At 43.5% G+C, this 26,490-nt stretch overlaps 1 pseudogene; it reads left to right on the forward strand.

Annotated features, from left to right (window-relative positions):
- The first annotated feature begins 441 nt into the window (after positions 1 to 441).
- LOC135510607 (transcription factor E2-alpha-like) overlaps positions 442 to 26,490 on the forward strand; it is a 41,356-nt pseudogene continuing 15,307 nt past the window's right edge.

Consider the following 26,490-nt stretch of genomic DNA (forward strand, 5'->3'; position numbering starts at 1 on the left):
AAATTAATTAGGAGACTACTAATCTGAACACCAACATTACCTAAGGTTTATGTTGTTGTTGTTTTTTTTTTTTTACAGAATTCTTCGACTGAATTGTATAAGCCCCGTGGAAAAATATATATGTGTTGCTTGTTGTTGTACCTAATATGAGGATGTATATTTTGCAATAGTTTTCAAGTTGCATAATAGACTTCATCAATAACTGCATCATCCATTTATGCACCGTTGTTGCTGTTAAAAACATTAATCAAACGCTGTCCTTGGCAGATACTTGATGGGGTAACATTGGAGGTAGGCCCACCGAATACTGTCGATATATATTTGGACCTTCTTGCTGTCAATCAGATTGTTGTGGCATACCATTGGTTGTGCGTCTACGGTAGCCTATTATCATTCCATCTCGCACTGTTTCTGGTCTGTCACTCTTTAGTTTTCCGAAGTCTCCTTCCGCAAATCAACGTAGTTCTCATGGCTTGCGATAAAAAAAATCGGACATTTTAATGCATCGACAATTACACTGATGCTGTACTATATTTGAGGTGATCTCCATATAAAATTGTTACAGGATTGTTATCAAAAATGTGTGTCTGGTTGTAGGGCGTTTGAAATAGGACACCGCTGGTCATTTAACGTTCTCGTACGCCGCGGAGGGATACTCTTTTGGAACCGACAATGTGGAGGCTGTTAAAATGTCTACTCGGAAGATGAAATGGTTACAATTGTAGCAACTAAAATAATCGCATGATATATCACAAGAGTTATGAATCTATTTGCAAACGTTGTTTCATTTTCGTGACGTGGACTGTATAACGAACCAAGGGTTTGGTAGAACACACGATATCGTCGTTCGGTCTTCGTCTACAGTCCGGAGTACGGAGAGGGAATCTATCCCCAACTTTATGTTTTTCTATCTACTCCAGGCGTTCATTTTTTCCCGTTGGATGCCACATAATTGAATAGAGGTTACTGAAAGGTAAATATACCTCATCACACGCCGTTCATTTGTGAGTTATATTACGGTTTTGCAAGGGCATTGAGCAACTTTAGCAAATAATTTTGAGTTGTGTGAGTAGCACGGGCGGAGAAAGCGGGGTCTTGAGTTTTGTCCGGCCTGGGCAACGGGAGCGAGCGTGCAGCAGTTAGGCAGTACTTGCAGCCTTGTGGGAAAATACTTCTTTGTTCACTTTGCGCAACATTGTAAAGTTTAAAAGTAACCTAACATGCCCGTTCAAACGGCAAAATTCTCGCAGTAGTAATATTGCATTGTCTGTATTAATATTTTATTGAATAACAAGCCACAATTTTTTTTCGAAGGTTCAAAACTTTTGTTAAATATTTAGAGAAACTTCGTGGTGCAGTGGAAAGTTGCGCCCAGAAATGCACGCTTGTCTCAAATGTATGGGTCAAATAGGTTGTTTGGTGTTGTACGTCTTATGTGTATTATGAAGTAAATGTTCAAATTTCTCTCAATTCCCAATTATGTGCTCAATATTTTCCACTGTTTATTTCACATTTGGCAGGAAATCCCCCCCCCCCCCCCGTGCTGAACCCCTGGAACATAAAAAAAAGACATATGTGAAAATATTTTACGCACGGTTCTGAAATTCTTACTTCGATTTTTCATCATAGGTCCGTTGAATTTGATACCCAAAGAGAGCGACGCTTACTCCTTTGTTCTAGCCTTCATCACAAACTTTGCCAGGGCCTGACTCTTTGTTTTAAGTGTATTCGAAGCTACTTAACAACCGGTTTCTCACCATCTAAAAAGTACGAATTTGACGAAATAGTCTGTGTTGACATAACGCGTTCGTTGTTATGGTAAAACCTGCACTCTGGGGATTCCGTCACAATCCGCCAAAACTATTTACATTCTCCGAAGTAGAGGGCCAGAAGATTTGGGAATGGGACATCCAGAGAAATATCAGACAACTGTTAATTCTGTTTTAACTTGACTTCCTAAACCCATCAACGAGATCATAATACATTAATCTTAAATAGAAATGCATGCTACATTGTGCTCCATATACTATAGTCATGTCCCTTAAAAACATAATGATTGTTATTCTAAGGGACAGATCGACATTTACTGGAAGGGAAGGGCTGGTCCAGCTCAAGGTGTCATACATTTTTGTTGTTGTTGCCCCTCCCAATGTAAAAAAAAATATTTTCACATTACTGTCCCTTTTGTACAGTGAAATTGACCCCCCCCCCCCCCCCCAAAAAAAAAAAAATAAGCATCAACTCAAAATAATGTTTACAACCAAAATGTACAATTACTGGTGAACCTGTGTTTATAAACGTGGATATCGACTTTGTGTGGCGCAGTCGCTGCCACACAGTGCTACGGGCCAGAAGGTTGGGGGTTCACAGGCGAGCTCACTCTCTGCCTGTTTCATTAAACTACGATCAGAGCATGCTGTAGAAAACGATCAGCTATGAGGATTTCAGAATATGTTGATGTTATGTTTCTAATTATGTTTTCCACCAACAGGTTTCTATGCCAATGCACCACACAACCAATAAACAAAGCATACAGACATCGGGCGCTTCAATATTGTGGTTTGGTTTTTCAACATCCCAATAAATAGATTGTCATTCTCGACAAACAGAAAATACATCCATCCCTACCTTGTATTCTTACTCAGTATAGAAGACTTGGCTTGACAAGCTCTGAATGTCATTAAACGTGTTGGTGTTTTGTAACCAATATCTCTTTCTATTCATCAATTGGCCACTGCACAGTTTGGATTGATTTCAAAGCGGGATTGCACAATAAGTCACACTTATTTTAATTGTGGTCCCAATTATTATTTTTTACATGAATACAATTACAGAGGTGAATAAAACATTATGCTCAACCTCCAGATGAGTATGAGGGGGGAGTTGAAGTACAATTCCTACAAGCTTGTTTGTTTGGTAGCTTATTGTTTAGATGCTTGTGGCTGCTGGTGAACCATGATGTGCAGCAGCATCAAAGTGACACTGCACTAGCACACTTGCTAGGTTTCCATCCAATTGGCGACAGATTCTTCATAAAAACAATGTGCGTTATAGGAAATTTGGCACCAGACAGCAAGACGGGGAATATTTTAATTTACTGGACATTTGAAAAATGTACCAGACATCCATATGCTTTCAGTTCTGACCTGGCACAGCCAGCGCCATCAATAAACAAGGGATATTGGCCAAATGAGCCACATTAATGTGTCCTTAACAGCCTATAACACATTTCCAAAAACACTTACTTTTATTTCAATGTGTAGCATTTGATTTATAGCCTACTTTCCTAAAACAATAATTGTCCACTTCACCTTTCGGCTTCAGAGATTTGAGTAGTAAATGTATCGGGGCATTGCATGCGTAGGCTTAGGTGTCTGCTGTATTATATGAGCATGAGAGTGAATGTAAACCAGAGAAGAAACGCGCTGCCCTCCACTATTTTGGAACACCTCTCCCCCCACTACATTTCGATCTGTCCCTAGAAGGGTACTTATACCCTATTTGTGATAACATTGCCAACAGTTAAACATTTTATAAGGATCCCAAACTGAGTTTTGTATGTGGCCCCTCATGTTCTTTGCACCTCACTGTGTGTTGGCCCTTGGCCATGAGTTGCTGCCTGCCTGAGGGAAAGCACACATTGGTCACTCATTCTTGCTCTATTGATATGTCTGAAATCTATCAATCCGTTCACACACACAACAAGAACCCAGTTCTTGTCAACGCCTGAGCTGTTCATAACTTCGATGATGGTGTAGGTTGATTATGGAACACAGATTTGGTAGCCTAAACCTTAAGTTACTACAGGGTAACTTCTACAGGGAATCCTCACCAAACCAGGACAAAAGAAGAGCAGTGGCCATTAGGACTCTTATAGTAAATATGATACTTCTAACATTTAACTAAACGGGGACAGTAGTTGTTTTTTTTAAATTAAATAAAAAACAGTTGGCCGCATCCTGATGTCCACGACAGAGGACATGTATTAACAAGCCCTTATTTAATATAAAAATATTACACTGCTCTGAAAACTCAACAAACTATTCCTGAGATATTTACTTATGAGAAACAATTTCAATATCAAACTCACAAAAAATATAATTACACAATTATACACATTTACATCAAATGTGCCAATTGTGATGGTAGCCATTTTGAAGAACCATATTATTTGTTTTATCAGGGTGACACCCCAACACGTTATATTGTAGTCCTCTGTAGCTCAGTTGATAGAGCATGACGTTTGTAACATCAGGATAGTGGCTTCGATCCCCGGGACTACCCATAGGCTAAATAAAAATTCATGCATGACTAAGTCACTTTGGATAAAAGTCTCTGCTAAATGGTGTTTATTATTATATTAAAAGCTCAGAATGTCATCTCAAAGGTACAGCAGAACCTAACGCAGCGGCATGTATGGCCTTAGAGTTATGGACCAAAAACACATGTCCCATAAAAGATGACAAAAATCAATGGCAGGGTCTCAGAAGGTTGTTACATTTTGACCTTTCCCAGGTCTCTAAGACTCCATAATGGTTCCTCTATAAGTGTTACAAGGCACAAGTTGGTGTCGTATGAAGCTTTGCTACACTTGCTCTGAAATATGAGTTGTATATTGATTTCAATAATTTTCTTACATTCATTTATGAATATGGACAAATATGCATATAGAAAAAAATTGTTGCTTTATTTGGTATATTTTCCTAATATATTGTTGAACATAATATACTCTACTACAGGCATATCAAAGATCCAGAGTGAGGTCTCTGCCAGTTTTCAAGTAACTACCCATTTTATACAGAGAAATTGGCATAGTATGCAATGTAACCAATCACAGCCCTCCTTTTACCTGCATCATTGCACATTCTGCAAATCACCATTAGAGGGCAACCATTTTGAATCCATTTTCACATTCACCCTGTTGGTAATGCTTACAAACTGGATCATAATGCTAAAAGTAGCAGAGATCCCACTCTGGGACTTTGATATTCCCATCGAGTATATTATGTAAAATTTGCCAAATCAAAAATAGTGTTTTCAATATTCTGAAAATTGTTATTTAAATCAAAATACAACTCGTATTACAGAGCAAGCGGTCAAGCTTCATATGACACCAATGTTTGTTTTGTAGAACTTGCAGATAAAGGAGGTAAGACCAAGACGTCATGGACATGCCAACTGATTAATTATTTCTCAATTGTTCTATTCGATACATGTCAGATGTCAATCTTTGGATTCATTGTTGTATAGATCCCGCAAATCATAGTTTTTGATCTCCTATATTGATGTCTTGTCACATTTACCCTGGAAACTCTGCCTGAAGTTTATGAGAAGGCACTTCAGACCTATGTTGTGTTCATCAGGTACAAACAGGAAAAGGTTGTGAAACAGAAAATAACTAGGTTTGTTTTTTCCCCTAAGTATCTGGGGTTACTGGTGTGGCATTTCATACAGAATGTAATAGCCTTTGATGCTGTGGCTTGTTGGTGAGAAATTATCTTCCAACAGGTTAGTTTCTGAGGTTGCCAAGGCAGCCAGCAGGGAGGAGAAAGTCGACTATTGGCCTTGTGGTGTAATCAGAAGTTGTACTCCACCTAGTGTGTCTGATTTGGGCTAGGACAGGGAAAACTCAGAATGAATAACACTAGACTTGGGTTAAGGCTCTCAACCTGTATTCCCCAATGATTGAAGCAGTGCTGTAGAAGCTCATCTCAGAGTGTAAGTTTGTCAGTTTCTGTACCTCAAAAGGAATTCCTGTTTTATAGATTGAGCTATGTAGCACAAATCTGCAGGCCACAATCTTAAATGAATGGGAAATATTTACAGCATCTAATTTAATAACGGGAGGATAACCCTGGTAGCAGTGAAATAATTAGCAGGCTAGATAACCAAGTGGGACAACCACATAGCTATCTTAACCTTAGGTTAACCTAAGGTGAATGCACTAACTGTTAGTTGCTTTGGATAGGGGCGTCTGCTATATGACTAAAATGTAAATGCTATATTTGTGCCACGTTATCTACTTCGAGACCATTGAATGATGTGTGTGTCATCACGATGACTCAATGCTGATGATATTTACATCATGACGTAATGAGTTACTCTGCTCTATGCATTTAATGTGGCCGACTGGGTTTCAAACAAACCAGGTACACCTTCGCGTAAAGACCGTTTTAGCCCACTGGGCTAAAGCCTATTTATGGGAGCACCTTGTTTGCTCAGGGAGAAAACTTGATTCTTCAGGTCTCAGAGAAAGTCTCTTATCACGAAACACCTCCTACATGCGCTCCCAAATGTGAAGTGATGTTCTGCCAAGGGACATTGTAATGTGGTGTATCCATTTCAAATAGAGGTCTAACCAACCACACAGTAAAACAAGTGGTTGCAATCAAGTTAATTGTTTTAAAGAGGAATATTGATGTCGGTATAGGCAATTTTTTGGGGGATGGATTTGAATCATGAAGCAGAAAATGTACCCTTTACACAGGAATCAATCGAGGAGGATTTGACTTCACACTTTTGTCACACGGTGATTCTTGTCTTCTGTCCATTTCAACTATTTGTACCTTAATCTAGACTTGACAAAATGACAGTCCCCTCCCCTCTCCCTAGTCAGTTGCTGAGACTGTGAGGGACTAAGGAACAGCAGCAGAGAATGGCTACAGTGGGGACAGACAAGGAGCTCAGCGACCTGCTGGATTTCAGCGCGGTAAGAGATCTTGGCTGTCAACAGCCCTAAAATATCTTTGAATAACCTAGACGATAATGCTAGAATCTTTGTTCAGAACACTTTCTTGAAGGAAGTAATAGTTTGTTTGTAGTCAAATATACGTCATCTCTTATGAAGGGATGAGCAGCAAAAACTGAATTGTTGCAACCTACGCTTTTTATTGTATAAACAAGACAGTGTTTCTCTACACACCAAGATAGACACGACGAAGATCCGTTTGAATCTTGGGAAAGAAAGAAAGAAAAACGAAAGTTGTGGAGCACTTGAGTGCATGGGCTTTGTTGTATTATTTGAGATAATGGGTTGGTACATAAGTGGAAGAATAGCATGGTATCAATCAGTCTGTGTTGTCATTGGGCAGTTGTTGTGAGTCACTCGCATCAATGAGTCAGCCCAAGCTTGGCATGTTTAGATTGCTTCCCACAGTTGACAGCTGCTGGAGTCTGTAACTGAGAATGACTAAATCCTTCTATCGGATAGGTTAAATTGGCACCTAGCACCAAACAATGTAACATCAGAGGTGTAGTGTAAGTTATTATATCTGGGTGGTTAGAGCCCTGAATGCTAATTGGCTGAAAGCCATGGTATATCAGACCACATATAACAGGTATGACAAAACATGTATTTTTACAGCTCTATTTACGTTGGTAACCAGTTTATAATATCAATAAGGCACCTTGTGGGTTTGTGATATATGGCCAATATACCACGGCTAAGACACTCCATGTTGCGTCGTGCATAAGAACAGGCCTTAGCCATGGTGTATTGGCCATATACCACACCCCCTTCGTGCCATATTGGTTAAATGTACTTTGTCTATTAATTAAGTAAGCAGCTTGGGTTCCTGTAGTCTAGTGAAGGTGACTACTAATGATGAAGTGTTTAGCCACAGGGTAGACATTTCCCAAAGCATAGATACCAAAAGGAGACTTCTGCTATTTTTAAAATATTTTTTAAGACTTCGATGCAGTTTTTTTTGACCCCGTGTCTCTGGTTGAATGTTTTTGACCCCGTGTCTCTGGTTGAATGTTTTTGACCCCGTGTCTCTGGTTGAATGTTTTTGACCCTGTGTCTGTCTACGTTTCAGATGTTTGCACCTCCGGTGTTGAATGGGAAGAACAGGCCCACCACTCTAGCCAGCAGCCAGTTCGGAGGCACTGGTAAGACTAGCCCTTTGGTTTTAATACACAAATGAAGTCTATATGCACTGACGGTTTGCGGCTCCCATTTTAAATGGTCCCGGTAACGGGATGGGTGCATCAACAAGTTATTGTGCTTCTTCTTGAGCCACTCCTTTGTTGCCTTGGCCGTGTGTTTTGGGTCATTGTCATGCTGGAATACCCATCCACGACCCATTTTTTTTAAAATAAAGCCGAGGGATGGTACAAACATTTAATAATTTCAGTCAAAATGGTCTTCAGGTGACCTCGGTGATCGTACAACAGCATTGTTCTTCATATGTAACAAATATGATCAAAATTGGTCAACGTTTACCTTTCCTCTACTTATCCCTGGGGCGGCAGGGTAGCCTAATGGTTAGAGCGTACAAATCTGTCGTTCTGCCCCTGAACAGGCAGTTAACCCACTGTTCCTAGGCCGTCATTGAAAATAATACTTTTTTTCTTAACTGACTTGCCTAGTTAAATAAAGGTAAAATAAAACAATCCAAGTAATTCATTCATTTTTTAAACTGGTACTGGGCTACCTTCAGGTGAGGCGTGTGGGCGTTCTAAAGCAGAACAACCAACATGTTTGTGAGAGACTCACCTTTCCATAGAGGGGTCATAATAGTTTGCTTGCCAAACCGTTCAGACAGCAGATCGGCGGTACCGACTCGGGAAAGGTCACATGATGCTTGTGGGGGTCGCAGAGCAAAACAACCAACCTGTACAATGCCTTCGGAAAGTATTCACACCCCTTGGCTATTTTCTAATTTGTTGTCACGAGGTGGGAGATCGATTGAATTGTCTTTGTTCTTTTTTTGTGTGTGTCAATGATCTACACAATACACAATACAAGTAGAAGAGAAATTCCAACATTTGTAAAAATGTATGAAAATAAAAGGTATCTTGATTATTCAACCTCCTGGGTACAGCTGTGTCTTTCTGGGTAAATCTCTGTAAGGGCTTTGTACACCTGGATTGCATAATATTCTTTGAAAAATTCTTCAAGCTCTGTCAAGTTGGTTGTTGATCATTGCTAGACAGTAGGGCTGAGCGATTGACCTACATTTAGTTGTATTGTTTTGGTTATTGAAATGCACTACTCGACTGAGGGACATTACGTGTGTGTGTGGGGAACAGAGGGGTATGGGGGTAGTCAATCAAGTCATGTCAAACACCATTGTACACAGTGAGTCCATGCAGTTAATTTGACTTGTTAAGCAAATGTTTACTCCTGAATTTATTTAGGCTTGCCATAACAAAGGGCTTGAATAGTTTTTGATTCAGGACTTGATGTTTACATTTTTTATGAATATTTTTTTAATTCACCATGACACTATGGTCTATAATGTGTAGATCGGTGACACAATCTCAATTTAATAAATGTTCAGGCTGTCATACAACAAAATGTGAACACTTTCGGTAGGTGCTGTTCATGAGTCTCACCAATACATAAAGGGCTCGTAATAGTTTGAAGGCCAAACCGTTCGATGCTATAGACGTTTTTGTGAGAAGACTATTTCCGTGATGTCTCGTGGTCTGACAAACACCACTGTAGCTCCTCCACCTTTCACCAAAGATGCGGAAGGCCGACAGCGGTGGATTGGTGGATTGAGACTTAGGCCATGTAACAACAAACCCTCTGCATGTCTATCTTAAACGGACATTTTTTAATGGGGATTTTAATGATGCTAATTTGACTTCTGTGGGGCTCCGGAAATTGATTTGAGGGTTATTAAAGGAACAGCATGACAGTGATAGGCTATTACAGGCCCAACTACACTTTCTCTTATTCCTTCCCAGAACCCTCTCACTGTCCCACCTCTGACCCCTCCATCCCCCCTACTGCCCTCCTGGGGAGTGCTGTCTGGAGTCAAATCCCAGTAGCTGTATCAATACTCCAAATATGCTAAAATGGCATGCTGTCCTTCTTTACCAGTGAGGGTTCAAAGGATTGGATAGCATTCCACCATATTGCTTCCACTTGTCTCGTCCTGCTAGATCATTGATCATAAAGGAAAGTTAATGAGGGAAAGAAGCTAGTTACAACAGACTGAACTAGCCCCCCCTCCCCCTTCCCCCTCCAGGTGTCCCCTCCCTCACTTTCTCAGCTGCTGCCTCCATCATGCTCTACTGAGGGTGTAAAGACCGGCGGGGTGATAGGAAATGACCCTATTCACCCCCCCACCTCTCAACCTGTGGAAGAAAAACTATTTCTGTTTCTTTGCTCCTCCTCACCTCCAATCAACCACCATCCCTCGATAGGCCCCATCTCCTCTTGTTGACAACCATCCAAAGATCAACACAAGAACCATGCTCCACATCCATCTACTGTCCTCTCTCGGTCTCAAACTGCCTTGCTTCAACCCTCTTTCCCCCAATCACTTGCCCTCATCCTCTCTCCTCCACCACCTTCATTCACCCTCCTCGAACCTCTGAACCGTTGCTGTAGGTCCTTTCAGCTCCTAACTGAAAAGAAACAGGATATTGAAGTAGCAGAAATAAGATGAAAAGGACGGGCAGGGTTGAGGCCAGGGACCCAAACTACAGCTTGAGTGCCACTTAGATCTTATTTTGTAGCAACAAAAGGTGCACGTTTACAAAAGGTCCTTACTGTTCTCAATCCAACGGCTGCTCCTGGCATTGTTTTGCAGCCCTCAGCCCAGGTCTCCACAATGCTCATTAGAGGCCCAGACAAAGGGCCTTGGCCGCTGAGAGAGAACTGGATAGGCAGGCAACATATGTGGCCCAGTGTATGATTTCACCCAGGAACCCCCCAGCCCCCTCACCCCATCCATATTTTCACAATGAGAATGATGAGGCTTTCTGAGGGAAGGTTCTGGATCTCTCTGCCATACCTTCTCCTTGGTACCATTAGTTAGTATCTTCTCTGCTTTGCCTTTTTATATAGATTTAGATGAGCTGTTTTTCTCTGGTGCTTGGGCTCATCCCTGTCGGGTGTAAAATGGCTGTTTTTCTCTGGTGCTCGGGCTCATCCCTGTCGGGTGTAAAATGGCTGTTTTTCTCTGGTGCTCGGGCTCATCCCTGTCGGGTGTAAAATGGCTGTTTTTCTCTGGTGCTCGGGCTCATCCCTGTCGGGTGTAAAATGGCTGTTTTTCTCTGGTGCTCGGGCTCATCCCTGTTGGGTGTAAAATGGCTGTTTTTCTCTGGTGCTCGGGCTCATCCCTGTCGGGTGTAAAATGGCTGTTTTTCTCTGGTGCTCGGGCTCATCCCTGTCGGGTGTAAAATGGCTGCCATGTATTGTCAAGGACTCATGGATTAGGATGAATTTAGCCAGGCCCTGGATACTGGGCTAAGGTCTGTTTTGGGGGAGGGGTAAACTGATCATTGATCTGTGTCAAGGACAAACTTCTACCCATAGGAGCTGTCATGCATCCCTGGTTCTCTCTGACATTAGGTGGGTATGTGCGATTCCCTTGAGGTGTCACCTAACTTCCAACCAAGTTTCATTTACTGGCAACCAGAAACTGAGAATCTGAACTGGTATTTTTAAACCCTGGCTTTGGCTAAATGCAGAAGAGCAGAGTGTTTTGCATGAACTTTCTGTTCTTTAGGAAGTTTCCTTCATGTGAATGGAAATGGAATTGGTCATTTAGTAACTCGATAAGATTTGCATACGAATTGGATTCCTTGTGTGGTCTAGAGGCATGCTATGTCTGACTGCTCAAACCACAGAGCTTTAAACATAACATACATTGTCCAGAATATAAAGAGGCTTTCCAGTTGCGTTGAGCCCGCTACTAAGGTCAGCATTTTCTGAAGGATTTAGCCTAATGCTTGTAGCTTCTAACTTCAATCATTTCAAAAATATGAAAGTAGCATTCCAAATCATGTTTAAGTTTAATGTCAAATTGGTGTTTAATATTGTCCTCTCGGCATCTTAACACCGGCTCGTATGAATCATTTGAGATGCATCACACACCATACTGTTGCATTTCCATTCTTGACATTCCTTAAATCACAATCGCACCTTAATACTTATCAGTCATTTTGCCTTCCTGAGTGACTCACATTTCTGTCATACAGGAGAAAGAAGGCAGTGTAGTCAGACAGTACACCTCTAAGTGTGTACATGTGTCTGCATGTTCCCTGTGTTTTAGTCCTGTAGCCTCAGAGCCAGTGACTCAGACTGACTGCTCCGTTCCCACTATCTCTTCCTGTGTTAATTATAGACCAGCCTCAGTCTCTTAAAGGGGTGGTGAGGCCCGGGTTTAAAGGGAAGGCTCGCTATAGTGAATGTGTCTGTCCTGACTCAACCCTCTCGCTCTCTGAGACATTCACTGACGTACGTACGCACGCACGCATGCACACAAATTTCCCTGCCGGCAAACCCCATAAAAGTTGTTAAGGTGTAAAGTCCTTGCCTCACGTATGTTAGGGTTGTTCTAGTCAGCAATGGCTCTGCAACATGGTAGAGAAACCACTGTCAAGATTATTGGTTAATTTGTCATGCTTTGAGTCCATAGAGTTAGAATGTGGAGTTCAATACGGGCTAACAATTTCTATGGATGTGTGAAACCAGGGATTTGTGGACAGGAGCTCTGTTTTCTCTGTTGTAGTAGTGTCTTATATCAGGCTGTCATGGCAACGACTTGTAGGAGGCAGCCATTTGAAGTTTGAGCAATACAGAGGAGTCTACTTAGATGAGTCTGTCACTTCTTCTCCTTCATCTACTAATCAGCAGCTCTGTTAATTAGAAGGAAAATGTGGAATAAAAAATGAATTGGTAATGAATATGCATGAAAGCTATTTTGATGTTTTACTACTTCAGAGTTGCTCACTTGTGCTCTCCCTCTCAATGTGAGTCATTTGTGTGGTGTCTTCATATTTGTATCTCCCTGGTTAAAATGAACTTTCCCTCCATACCTTTTTTAATACAGCTCAAATCCCTGGACAACCATAAAAATACCTTGCAATAAGAGTCGTGATGCTACTTACAACTTAACCCAGAAGGTCTAGGAGAGCACTTCCTTCAATGCATTCCAAACCCCCTCTCCATTCCCTCCTTACTTCCAGTTCTCCCTTCCCTCCCCAGGAGAATCCGTGAATAGCCCGGGGCCAGGGGTTCTACGTACCTGCAGAGCTCTCCTTTATCCCCATGGTGTCAGTTCAGATCTGGATCTCCCCTCCTTTGCACTTGTCAGTCTTCCTAAAGAGCAGTAAGGGATACTCACCGTGTTCATTTCCTACCCCAGCGGCTATGCTAAGTCTTCCACATTCTTCAGATGACTCCATTTTAGGCACCCATTCATACTGTTGACTTGAGGGGAATGTGGATTGTGTGGCTTGTGAAGATGGCATCTGAGGTCCGGCCTGGTTTAGCAGGAGGAGGAGACCACACCAAGATGTCCTCATAATGTTTGTTTTGGCAGCCCTCGACAGGGTTATGGAGATGGTTAACCTCAAGTTTAACGCATCTTGTGGATATCTAGACTGTGGTCTGAACAAGTAGTCAGAAAGTGATTTTTAGGCTAGCTGTTTAGCACATGCAAAAAGGTACAAATGCTAAGCTGTGACAAAGTTAAAAAATATTTATTATTATTAGATTACATTTAAATGTGGGTGAATACCAAACATTTGGAACACCTTCATAATATTGAGTTGCACCCCCCCCCCCATGGCATGGACTCCACAAGGTGTCAAATGTTCCACAGGGATGCTGACCCATGTTGACTCAAATGCTTCCCACAGTTGTCAAGTCGGCTGGATGTCCTTTGGGTTGTGGACTATCCTTGACACACACAGGAAACTGTTGAGCATGAAACCCAGCAGCGTTGCTGTTCTTGACCCAAATCTATGTGCCTGGCACCTACCACCATACCCTATTCAATGACACTTCATTATTTTGTATTGCGCATTCCACCTCTGAATGGCACACACACAATCCATGTCTCAATTGTCTCGAAGCCTAAAAATCCTTTAACCTGTTTCCTCCCCTTCATCTACACTGATTGAAGTGGATTTAATAAGTTACGTCAATAAGAGATCATAGATTTGACTTGGATTCACCTGGGCAGTCTAACATGGAAAGAACCGGTGTTCATGTTTTTTACACTCAGTGATGGGGGGGTGGATTGATAGTTGCATATCGGGATATTATATTTGATTGTATTTCTAGTTGGCTGTACCTGCTGTACCTGCACCAAAACTTCAGGGTGTTTCCTTCATAGCTTGTTGTTCATCTTTTATAAATAGGGAGCCAATATGTTTTCAGCACTTTTATTTCCATGACTGTTCAAAAACTGTTTTTGTCATGGCTCTCTAATCCCTGTGCAGCAGGCATGTGGTGAGAAATATGTTTGGAACATCAAATTTCAAATATCACATTATTGAATCACACTACATATAGAATCGTGAGAATCCTAATACATATCGTATCGGCACCTGCGTTTGGTGCTATCGGGAGGTCCCTGGTGAACTCTCCCTTCAGTTGGCACCTTTGCAATCTCCCTGGGAAATGACTAGGAGAAACACTTGTCATTTTCAGCAGAGGATGGGACTGGTCCTTGTGTGCTGTTCTATGTCTCTGCTGTGTACATTTCCTCACTACTGATTGACATGGAGAGTGACATCACGTTGAGGCAACAAGCCCCTCGTCTCCTCCATCTGCCATTCCGCTGGCATCTCTCCTATAGATCAGTTGTCACGGTGATGTAGCAGCTCACTCCACTCTGGACCATCATTCTCCTCGATGGCTGATCGTCGTCTTCCTACCCGCTCGCCTCCGCCTCTCTGTTTTTTTAATTAGACAACAAAACAAAAAAATATGAATATTCATAGAGCAGTGCCTCATTAATATGCACTATTATGCAGATCAGCCCACAATTAAGCCACAGCTTCCCCCCAGAGATGCTGGGTAGTGGTAAGAGAGGAGGTTGGAGGGAGAGAATTGCTGCTTCACCAATTTTTAAAACACTCTTCCTACTTTCCCCCTTTTTCAATGCTAATCATTTGACCAGGGACAACATGGCTACATGACTTGTGTCCCTTCTGTTAATGTGTAGCCCTTAGTCTGTTGTCAAGCAAAGAGGGTGTAAGGGGATGGGGATATTAACTGCTACTGCATTGCCGTGGAAAAATGTAAAGGAGTTAAGTGGGAGAATGACAAATGTTGAGGATGATTGTAGGAGCCTCATGCTTGGTGTTAATTATTCAAACTTCCTACAGCTCTTAGCCACACTAACATGCTGACCACACTGCTCCTGTCACAAAATAAATGTACACACATTCTCTGCAAAAAAAATAAACTGTGGTTTTCTTTTCAACTGCGTTTTATTTTCAGCAACTTAACATGTGTAAATATTCGTATGAACATAACATTCAACAACTGAGACAAACTGAACAAGTTCCACAGACATGTGACTAACAGAAATCAAATAATGTATCCTTGACCAAAGGGGGGGTCAAAAGTAACAGTCGGTATCTGGTGTGGCCACCAGCTGCATTAAGTACTGCAGTACATCTCATGGACTGCACCAGATTTGCCAGTTCTTGCTGTGAGATGTTACCCCACTCTTCCACCAAGGCACCCACAAGTTCCCGGACATTTCTGGGGGGGGAATGGCCCTTGCCCTCACCCACCGATCCAACAGGTCCCAGGCGTGCTCAATAGGATTGAGATCCGGGCTCTTCACTGGCCATGGCAGAACACTGACATACCTGTCTTGCTGGAGGGTCATGTCGGGATGAGCCTGCAGGAAGGGTACCACATGAGGGAGGAGGATGTCTTCCCTGTAACACACAGCGTTGAGATTGTCTACGATGACAACAAGCTCAGTCCGATGACGCTGTGACACACCGCACCAGACCACCTTCAAATCGATCCCGCTCCAGAGTACAGGCCTCCGTGTAACGCCCATTCCTTTGACGATAAATATGAATCATCTTTGAAAGACAGTTAACGTATTTTTCAAGCATTGCACCCACACTGCTCACACGTGTCTGCGTAGCCAGGCGCTAAAATAGAACTTGGTTCTGTTTGTGATGCTTGACGCGCTGCAAGTCCCGTCTTTCCCATCTCCTCATTGTTTTTTTAGGAGCGTATACCGACGTGGGTGATTGAAAGATGAACTGAGGTCCATAATCCAGTTGGTAGTGGTAATGCACCTTAAATTAAAGTTGGTTGCCAACCTCCATATAAAGTCTAAAGAAGAAGCCTGAAGGAGGAGCAATTACTAAAACACACTCTGTTTCCCCTTTTGTCGGTGTAGAGGACCTTGTGCATTTATAAAATAACAACCCAATGTTTTTTCGCAGGACAAATTAGCTAGCAACAGCAAGCTAGCTAGCTGAATTGCAATAAATTGTTTTTTTGACCTGTCCCCAAATTAACATAGTTGGTTCAGAGGTAATTTGTGATATTTCAACCTGTATCCTGATCGTGTCTGGTGAATCCGCGGCAGCATGTTAGTGGCAGAGTGGACACTGGGAGCTGAAGTAGCAGTGCTCAACCAAAGGTTATTTGGAGCACTCCCAGGCAGTTTGGAAGCAGTCCACCCTCCAGCCTCTATCTTCTATGTACTAGTGTGGCTCTGAAAAGATTGGATGGGTATTGAGGTTATGGTAATGCTCCACCTTGATTGGCTGGGTGGAATTTTTGGCATATTCTGCACACATTTCCAACCCACTCAAACCTATCAATACTCGGGTGGGGGGGACTAGGGGTAATTTAGAATAAGTATTTAGTTGCTCCTTTTCTCCCTCCTTATCCAGTCCAACACCTTTCAGGTCTAACCCTGTGTTCCGTTCCATGGTCTGTGTTCTAGGTATGGATGAGCGAAGCGGTTCTACCCCCTGGGCATCTGGAGAACAGAACAGCCCTTCCTTCAACCAGGGACGGGTAAGGGAACACTGCACACTACACTTTTGTGTGTATATATAGTGCAAGTGTATGTGGACACCCCTTCAAATTAGTGGATTCAGCTAGTTCAGCCACACCCATTGCTGACGGGTGTATAAAATCAAGCACACCTCCATGCAATCTCCATAGACAACCATTGACAGTAGGATGGCCTTACTGATGAGCTCATGACTTTCAACGTGGCACCGTCATAGGATGCCAGCTTTCCAAAAAGCCAGTTCATCAAGTTTCTGCCCTGCTCGAGTTGCCCTGGTCAACTGTAATTGCTGTTATTGTGAAGTGAAAACATCTAGGAGCAACAATGGCTCAGCTGCGACGTGGTAGGCCACACAAGCTCCCAGAACGGGACCGCCGAGTGGTGAAGCACGTTGCAACACTCACTACCGAGTTCCAAACTGCCTCTGGAAGCAACGTCAGCACATGAACTGTTTGTCGAGAGCTTCATGAAATGGGTTTCCATGGCTGAGCAGCCGAAACACAAGCCTAAGACCATGCGCAATGCCGAGCAGTGAAAACGTGTTCTCTGGAGTGATGAATCACACTTCACCGTCTGGCGGACAAATCTGAGTTAGCGGATGCCAGGAGAACACTACCTGCCCCAATGCATAGTGCCAACTGTAAAGTTTGGTGGATGAGGAATAATTGTCTAGAGCTGTTTTTCATGGTTTGGACTAGGCCCCTTAGTTCCAGGGAATTGAAATCTTTGGCGACAGTTTGGGGCATTCCCTTTCCTGTTTCAGCATGACATTGTCCCCATGCACAAAGCGAGGTCTATACAAAAATGTTTTGTCGATCTGTGTGGAAGAACTTAACTGGACTGCACAGAGCCCTGACCTCAACCCCATCGAACACCTTTGGGATAATTAGAACACCAACTTCTAGCCAGGCCTAAATGCCCAACTTCACTAATGTTTCCATTCAGCCACAAGAACAAGTCATGCAATGTTCCAACATCTAGTTAAAAGCCTTCCTAGAAGAGTGGAGGCTTCTATAGCCGTAAAGGAGAGACCAACTCAATGTTAATGTCCATGATTTTGGAATGATCTGTACAACAAGCAGGTGTCCACATACTTTTGGTCATGTAGTGTATCAACATCAACATGGTACTAATCCATATCCTTGATATCGTCCACCGGGGATATTACTCATCCATATGACTAGTCTTATCTGGACATAACAGTTTGGTCCAAAGAGCTCACAGGCACAGTGTGTTTTGCTTGTAGATGGTCATGTTGAATCTGTTTTAAGACACAGCATTTTGATTTAAATTCTTCATCTCACTCTTTTGTCTTTCTCTTCTTCACTCCAGGGTTATGGTGAAGGAACTCATTACAATGAGCACGAATGCCTGGCTTCCACCCCAATGTTCGGCTCAGGAATTGTGGGTAAGGAGATCTGAATATATTTCCTCCATCCTGGCCTATGTTTTAGATATTGTATCAGGAACAGGTTCTCTCCCTGGCCTTCCATTTAATGTAGCTCAGCTGATTGGACATCCCCAACATGACAAAGGGCGGGGAGGGGGGGGGGGGTTGTTGAGGGGTTTAGGAGCACAAACAAACCTCTCCCAAGGGATTAGTGTGGACTATAGCATGTTTGTGTGTCTCACAGCTGAGCTGTCAGGAGAGCAGAGATGGGGGTTAGGCTTTAATTACCCTCGGACCCTCTATAACGAGCCAAGTTGTTTTGCTCCTGTCTAAAGTCATAAATACAACCCTTCATATAGAGCACCTCACACGGCGGGCGGGTGGCAGATAAGGGGCCCAACTGGAGAAAGGTGAACAGGTCAGATTGGTTGTTAATGTGCTGGAGATGAGTGAAACGGCCTTTAAAGGTTTTTACCATGTCCTGCCCTGATTGTCCCTCTATCTGTTTTTACAGGCAAAGCTGAGCGAGGACCTTACTCTTCTTTTGGAGCACAGGTAAAATCAGTCACTTATTTTCCAACTTGTTTTTTCCCCTCTTGTGACTAGCTCTCCCATCTGTAGCTGTGGTCTCTTCCGCTGAGTCATTTTTATTGTGAATCTGCTCCCCTGGTCCTCTCTCCTGCTCCCCTCGTCCTTCTCGTCCTCTCTCCTGCTCCCCTCGTCCTTCTCGTCCCCTCGTCCTTCTCGTCCTCTCTCCTGCTGCCCTCGTCCTTCTCGTCCCCTCGTCGTTCTCGTCCTTCTCGTCTCCTCTCTAAACATGACTGTCTCTAGCAGTATTTGTGTGACTGACCTGGTCTTCTCTCCTCCCGTGTAGCCGGGCTTTATGCCCAGTGAGATGCCCATGCCCAGTCCTGATGCCCTGTCCCCCTCGGGTCTGAAGTCAGGCTCCCAGTTCTACCCCTCCCAGTTCAATCCTCGTAGGAGATCCACCCAGGAGAGCATGGGTAAGGACAGAAACCACAGAATATTATCCCATAGAATGCAAGGAAGATGGAGCACACATTCCAATGTAGAACCAACATTCCAATGTAAAGCAGTGTTCCATGGTGTTTCCTTCTAGTCATATTGGAGGGTCTTTTTAAAAATTAGCTTCTACTTCTACTGCTAATGCTTACTGCAGCTGAATTACATGAAACAATTCATAGTGTCACCTAATTGGCAGGTCCCTTGTAAAATTACATGGAATTCACGACCATATCCACTCCACTAATACTATTACTATGTGAAGGAGTTGCTCTTTATTCTGGTGTATTTGTAGGACTGTGATTACCCTCACTTCTCCTACTGATGTTTAAAATAACAGCCAGAGAAATCTCACTTCTGCTAAACCAGCCAGGGGTTCAATGGGAGGAGCGGGGGGGTGACACTATTGCATAAACACACTGGTTGGATAAGATAAGATTCCGTTTGATTAAGGCATTTATAAGGGCTCATAAAGACATATTCCTACCAGCACAGAGCTTACCTAATGGACAGCATGAATGAACCCATTCACAGCATGAATGAACCCATTCATCGATATGCCCGAACTGTTAACACTGCATTCATAACTCTGTTGTTTCATCTATGTACTCACTGTGTGTGTCTCCTCAGATGGCCAGCCAAAAAAGATCAGGAAAGTTCCCCCTGGCCTGCCCTCTTCAGTAAGTACTGCCCCCCCTCCCACCATTCCCTCCTAGTACCAGACTGCCACACCTTGGTCTGCCTATTGTCCCTGAAGAACACAAACCTGTTTCAGACCTTTTGCCCCTTCCAACCCAAAATGAGCCCACCTACGCAAGAAACCGTGTCACCCAACCATATTCAAACCTTTCCCTACTCACTCTCAGGAATGCTCCCTCATCTAAAACATTCACCCAACCCACTCCCTTACACACACATGTTCTGCATCCCCCATGCCTAAACTGCCTCCCAGCCCTCATTGTCAGTGTGTGTAATGTGGACGCACACCAATCCCCAGACTATAACCCCGGATTTTTAGAACGGCAGCCAAACTGGCAGAGAGAGAGGGCCTCCAGCCCCACAGCTGTGTGCTTTTGCGTTGCCAATGAGGTGAAAAAATAAACTGAGCCCCACTCATTCACCCATTCATTTATTTAGACTTCTGTATTTATAGTGGGTTTTATTTGTAGGCCATTGATTTTATAGATGTGCATGCATTCCTTCCAGCCCAGCATTCTCACCCGTCCATTGCTTAAGGTAAAGAATGAGGCTTGATGACTTCACTAAACCTCCTCTATACAGTGTCGACTGTTCACCTTCCATCTTTTTCCTTCTCTCCCCTCCCTCTTTTCTTTCTCTCCATCTCCCTCTTGTGAGTTCTACTTGCTCCAACCCTCCTTTCTGTTTCTCTCTCACCCTCCCCCGCTCTCTTTTCCTCCATCTCCCTCTTGTGAGTTCTACTTGCTCCAACCCTCCTTTCTGTTTCTCTCTCACCCTCCCCCGCTCTCTTTTCCTCCATCTCACTCTTTTTCTCCCTCCCCCATCCCTCTATCCCAGCTGCCTGTAGAGTTGGCTGCAGTCCAGGAATGGGCAGATGGCACAGTAATTAGGAGTGCATCTCTCCATTCCCTCTCCCCCTCTTCCTCTCTTCCTCTCACCCTCTATTCCTCTCTTCCTCTCTCTGTTTAATCAAATTAGAGAAACAACTTCACTGTGTAGGAACTGAGTCGTCTGGCCCATAGTTTTATTATCTCATGCATGCCAGAATTGGGCTGATTCTGTGGCATCTGCTAGTTCACAACCTCAGGACCTTCACCTCTTTAGTGACATGCCAGAGACAACTATCAATTCTGTGTGATGATCTGTAAGCCTGAGAGAAGACTGGATCATGTGTGTTAACCAGAACCAGCGTGATAATGTGTGTAACGTGCGCTCACATACACTAGCACAGACACCGTATACATCTCAAACCGAGCCGTAAGACCCTGAGATCATCATATCTACCAGAGAAGAAACTTTGGGTTTATGGCTCCTTCTGAGCCAGTAAAGAATTAATTTGTTGTCTTGGTAACAGAACATAAGGAGTTCAGATATTGTTCTTGGTTAATGGCAGCCTCCCTGTCATTGGTTCAAGGCAGTTTACTGAACCTACATCCAGCAGATTGTACAGGAGCACACAGAGTTTATCTTGTACTTTGTATAGGCTAGTTCATGTGACCAAAATGATACTTTACTATAACTGTGTGTGTGTGTGGAATTGTCTGTTTAAAATCTGTTTGTTGTCTTAGTAACAGAACATCCCCTAAGAAAACCTTCCACACTGCTTAGTTCAATAGTAAAGACAAAGCCCCAGTGTCCTCAAAGAGGCTGTTGATTTTGAATTAAGCCGTAAAAAGAGAGAGTACAAATGTACTCCTCAATTGACATACCAACCATTTGAGCAGTGTTCAATGTGTGTGTGGGTGGGTGGCCTAATCAAGACAGGATACAAGGTTTTGACCACACACAGTCTACTATTTCAGATCACTTGGGAATCAATACCAATGTACAGACCCCAGCCAACCAAGCCATAGACACCAACAGGCTCCTGAAAAGCTTCTATCCCCAAGCCATAAGACTGCTAAATAGCTAACAAAATGGCTACACAGACTGAGTTGACCCTTGTATTTTTGCATTTTCTATGCTCACTCACAGGACTCTACACACTCAAGCACACTTGCACTCCAACACACTCGCACACACACTTACTTAATTTGCTCACACACATTTATACTGACTTATATATATATATATATATATATATATATATATACACATATATACACAGTGCCTTGTGAAAGTATTCGGCCCCCTTGAACTTTGCGACCTTTTGCCACATTTCAGGCTTCAAACATAAAGGTATAAAACTATTTTTTTTTGTGAAGAATCAACAACAAGTGGGACACAATCATGAAGTGGAACGACATTTATTGGATATTTCAAACTTTTTTAACAAATCAAAAACTGAAAAATTGGGCGTGCAAAATTATTATTTAGTTAATACTTTGTAGCGCCACCTTTTGCTGCGATTACAGCTGTAAGTCGCTTGGGGTATGTCTCTCAGTTTTGCACATCGAGAGACTGAAATTCTTTCCCATTCCTCCTTGCAAAACAGCTTGAGCTCAGTGAGGTTGGATGGAGAGCATTTGTGAACAGCAGTTTTCAGTTCTTTCCACAGATTCTCGATTGGATTCAGGTCTGGACTTTTACTTGGCCATTCTAACACCTGGATATGTTTATTTTTGAACCATTCGATTGTAGATTTTGCTTTATGTTTTGGATCATTGTCTTGTTGGAAGACAAATCTCCGTCCCAGTCTCAGGTCTTTTGCAGACTCCATCAGGTTTTCTTCCAGAATGGTCCTGTATTTGGCTCCATCCATCTTCCCATCAATTTTAACCATCTTCCCTGTCCCTGCTGAAGAAAAGCATGCCCAAACCATGATGCTGCCACCACCATGTTTTACAGTGGGTATGGTGTGTTCTGGGTGATGAGCTGTGTTGCTTTTACGCCAAACATAAAGTTTTGCATTGTTGCCAAAAAGTTCAATTTTGGTTTCATCTGACCAGAGCACCTTCTTCCACATGTTTGGTGTGTCTCCCAGGTGGCTTGTGGCAAACTTTAAACGACACTTTTTATGGATATCTTTATGAAATGGCTTTCTTCTTGCCACTCTTCCATAAAGGCCATATTTGTGCAATATACGACTGATTGTTGTCCTATGGACAGAGTCTCCCACCTCAGCTGTAGATCTCTGCAGTTCATCCAGAGTGATCATGGGCCTCTTGGCTGCATCTCTGATCAGTCTTCTCCTTGTATGAGCTGAAAGTTTAGAGGGACGGCCAGGTCTTGGTAGATTTGCAGTGGTCTGATACTCCTTCCATTTCAATATTATCGCTTGCACAGTGCTCCTTGGGATGTTTAAAGCTTGGGAAATCTTTTTGTATCCAAATTCGGCTTGAAACTTCTTCACACCAGTATCTCGGACCTGCCTGGTGTGTTCCTTGTTCTTCATGATGCTCTCTGCTCTTTTTTAACGGACCTCTGAGACTATCACAGTGCAGGTGCATTTATACGGAGACTTGATGACACACAGGTGGATTGTATTTATCATCATTAGTCATTTAGGTCAACATTGGATCATTCAGAGATCCTCACTGAACTTCTGGAGAGAGTTTGCTGCACTGAAAGTAAAGGGGCTGAATAATTTTGCACGCCCAATTCTTCAGTTTTTGATTTGTTAAAAAAGTTTGAAATATCCAATAAATGTCGTTCCACATCATGATTGTGTCCCACTTGTTGTTGTTTCTTCACAAAAAAATACAGTTTTATATCTTTATGTTTGAAGCCTGAAATGTGGCAAAAGGTCGCAAAGTTCAAGGGGGCCGAAAACTTTCGCAAGGCACTGCGTGTGTATATATATATATATATATATATACTCATCATATACGCTGCTGCTACTCTGTTTATCATATATCCTGATGCCTATTCACCTTACCCCTATACATATCTACTTCTAGCACTCCAGCATCCCTGTCTCCTTACCCCTCATCATATCTACCTCTATCACTCCAGTATCCCTGCACATTGTATATATGATATTGAAACTGACCCTGTATATGAATTACTTCTCATGTTCATATTTTTTTTGCTTGTTTGTTCTACCTCATGTTGTTTTAGTACTACATTGATATGATTATTGTATTGTTGGGTTTAGAACCTGTAAGGAAGGCATTTCACTGTACTTGTGCCTGTGAGATTAACTTGAAACCTTTTTTTACTGTGTCCGATTTACCCCCATCTCCCTACTGTGTGTGTTCTGTAGGTGTATGCGTCAGCCTCGGGAGAGGACTATAACCGAGACGTTGCAGGGTATCCTGCCTCCAAGCCTGGGAACGTGGGCTACCCCGGCTCCTTCTATATGCAAGGTTAGTGTAGTGTATACCAGATCATGTCTGGGGGCCTAAACTACACAATATACTTAGCACTATGGGTTTCCCACTTTACTACCTCGGCAACATGGAGAAAGTTGTCTGAAATGCCATTTTGGGTGAGGTGATTTATTGAAATGATGTATTTTAGCTGACCAATGATGTCATATACACTCAGTGGACAGTTTATTATGCACACTCATCTAGTACCAGGTCAGACTCTCCTTTGCATACAGAACAGCCTGAATTCTATGGGGAATGGAAACGTTGATCAATTGGTATCAAGGGACCTAACGTGTGCCAGGAAAACATTCCCCACACCATTACATTACCAGCCTGTACCGTTGACACCAGGCAGGATGGGGCCATGGACTCCTACTGCTTACACCTAATCTTGACTGCCTAACTCAATAGGAACCAGGGTTCGTCGGACCAGGCAACATTTTTCCATTCCTCAATTGTCCAGTGTTGATCGCTTTCCCACTGGAGACAATTCTTGTTGTAGTTAGCTGATGGGAGTGTTCCTGAGATACTGGAACCAGCGGGCCTGGCACAGACTCATACCGTGCTCAGTCACTTGTTGTAGTTAGCTGATGGGAGTGTTCCTGAGATACTGGAACCAGCGGGCCTGGCACCGACTCATACCGTGCTCAGTCACTTGTTGTAGTTAGCTGATGGGAGTGTTCCTGAGATACTGGAACCAGCGGGCCTGGCACAGACTCATACCGTGCTCAGTCACTTGTTGTAGTTAGCTGATGGGAGTGTTCCTGAGATACTGGAACCAGCGGGCCTGGCACAGACTCATACCGTGCTCAGTCACTTGTTGTAGTTAGCTGATGGGAGTGTTCCTAAGATACTGGAACCAGCGGGCCTGGCACAGACTCATACCGTGCTCAGTCACTTGTTGTAGTTAGCTGATGGGAGTGTTCCTGAGATACTGGAACCAGCGGGCCTGGCACAGACTCATACCGTGCTCAGTCACTTGTTTTGCCAATTCTTTTCTTTTATTGTAAGAATTGCTGTTGTTTTTACCCCTTTTTCTCCCCAATTTTGTGATATTCAATTGTTAGTTAGTCTTGTCCTCTGAAACATGACCCTGCCAAGCCGCACTACTTCTTGACACACTGCCTGCTTAACCCGGAAGCCAGCCGCACTAATGTGTCGGAGGAAACACCGTACACCTGGTGACAGTGTCAGCGTGCACTGCGCCCGGCCTGCCACAGGAGTCGCTAGATCACGATGGGACAAGGACATCCCGGCCGGGCAAACCTGTCGATTTTGCGTCGCCTCATGGGTCCCCTGGTCACAAACAACTGCGACAGTGCCCGGGATCAAACCCGGATCTGTAGTGACACCTCAAGCACTGCAATGCCTTAGACCGTTACGCCTGTTTAGCCCATTCTAGTGTTCAATCAAACAGTAACTGAATGCCTCTGCCTTGTGCCTGCTTTATATAGCAATCTACGGTCACCTGAGTCGATGTCTGTAGGAGCGATCCATTTTTGTGAACAGGCTGGTGTACCTAATAAACTGGCCGCAATGTATGTGCCCCATTTACTGCCTGTATTGTTCCATCCTCCCTGTTGAAACACCTTATGGCAGTGTGCTAGTGAGTCATCTGTCTGTACAGTAAGATGGAGTCATCAGGCAAATGTGACCCCTTTTCTTATTTTTGGTGGCTCTTTCTATCCCCCCCTTTCCTCTGTACCCTCACACCTCCCCCCTCTCACCACCCTCTCCCTTCCACACAAACACCCCTCTATAACCCCCCAACATCCTCTCTCACCACTCCCTTTACACACAAACACCCCTCCTCCTGCTTCCCCCCCTGACAGAAGGTCTGCACCCCTCCCCTGACCCGTGGAGTTCTGCCGGGCCGCTGGGGCAGCCGGGCTACTCTGCTGTGCTGGGTAACTCCCCTCACCTGGGCCAGCCCGCCCCTTCACGGCCATCAACCCGCAGGACAGACTGGTGCGACTACTAACACACACTAGCTGGTTCTCTATATAGTAGTATAGAATACATTACCATTTCTCTCTCACTCATCGCCCAGAGAATGACTTTGAGCCTGTGTTTGTGCAGAAGCGCCAGCCGTTGCCACTTTCGCCCCAGAACTACCCCCTGCACGGCAGCGAGGTGAACGGGAGCTTTCACCCTGGGTCCGCTGGCTACGGAGTCCCCAACCACACGCCCCCCATCAATGGAACAGACAGCATCATGGGTACGACTGTCTACCACTGACACTCTGTAGACTGTCTGTTTTTATCTGCCTGTCTCTGTTTTTCTCTCACTTGTTGGCTCTTCCTTTGTTTCTTCCTTTACCGCCATCTTTTCTCTAAATTGTAAAAATGTCAGTTCTAATTGTTTACTATCTACC

The sequence above is a fragment of the Oncorhynchus masou genome, chromosome 3 (genome assembly GCF_036934945.1).
Source record: "Oncorhynchus masou masou isolate Uvic2021 chromosome 3, UVic_Omas_1.1, whole genome shotgun sequence".
In the NCBI taxonomy this organism is placed as follows: Eukaryota; Metazoa; Chordata; class Actinopteri; order Salmoniformes; family Salmonidae; genus Oncorhynchus; species Oncorhynchus masou.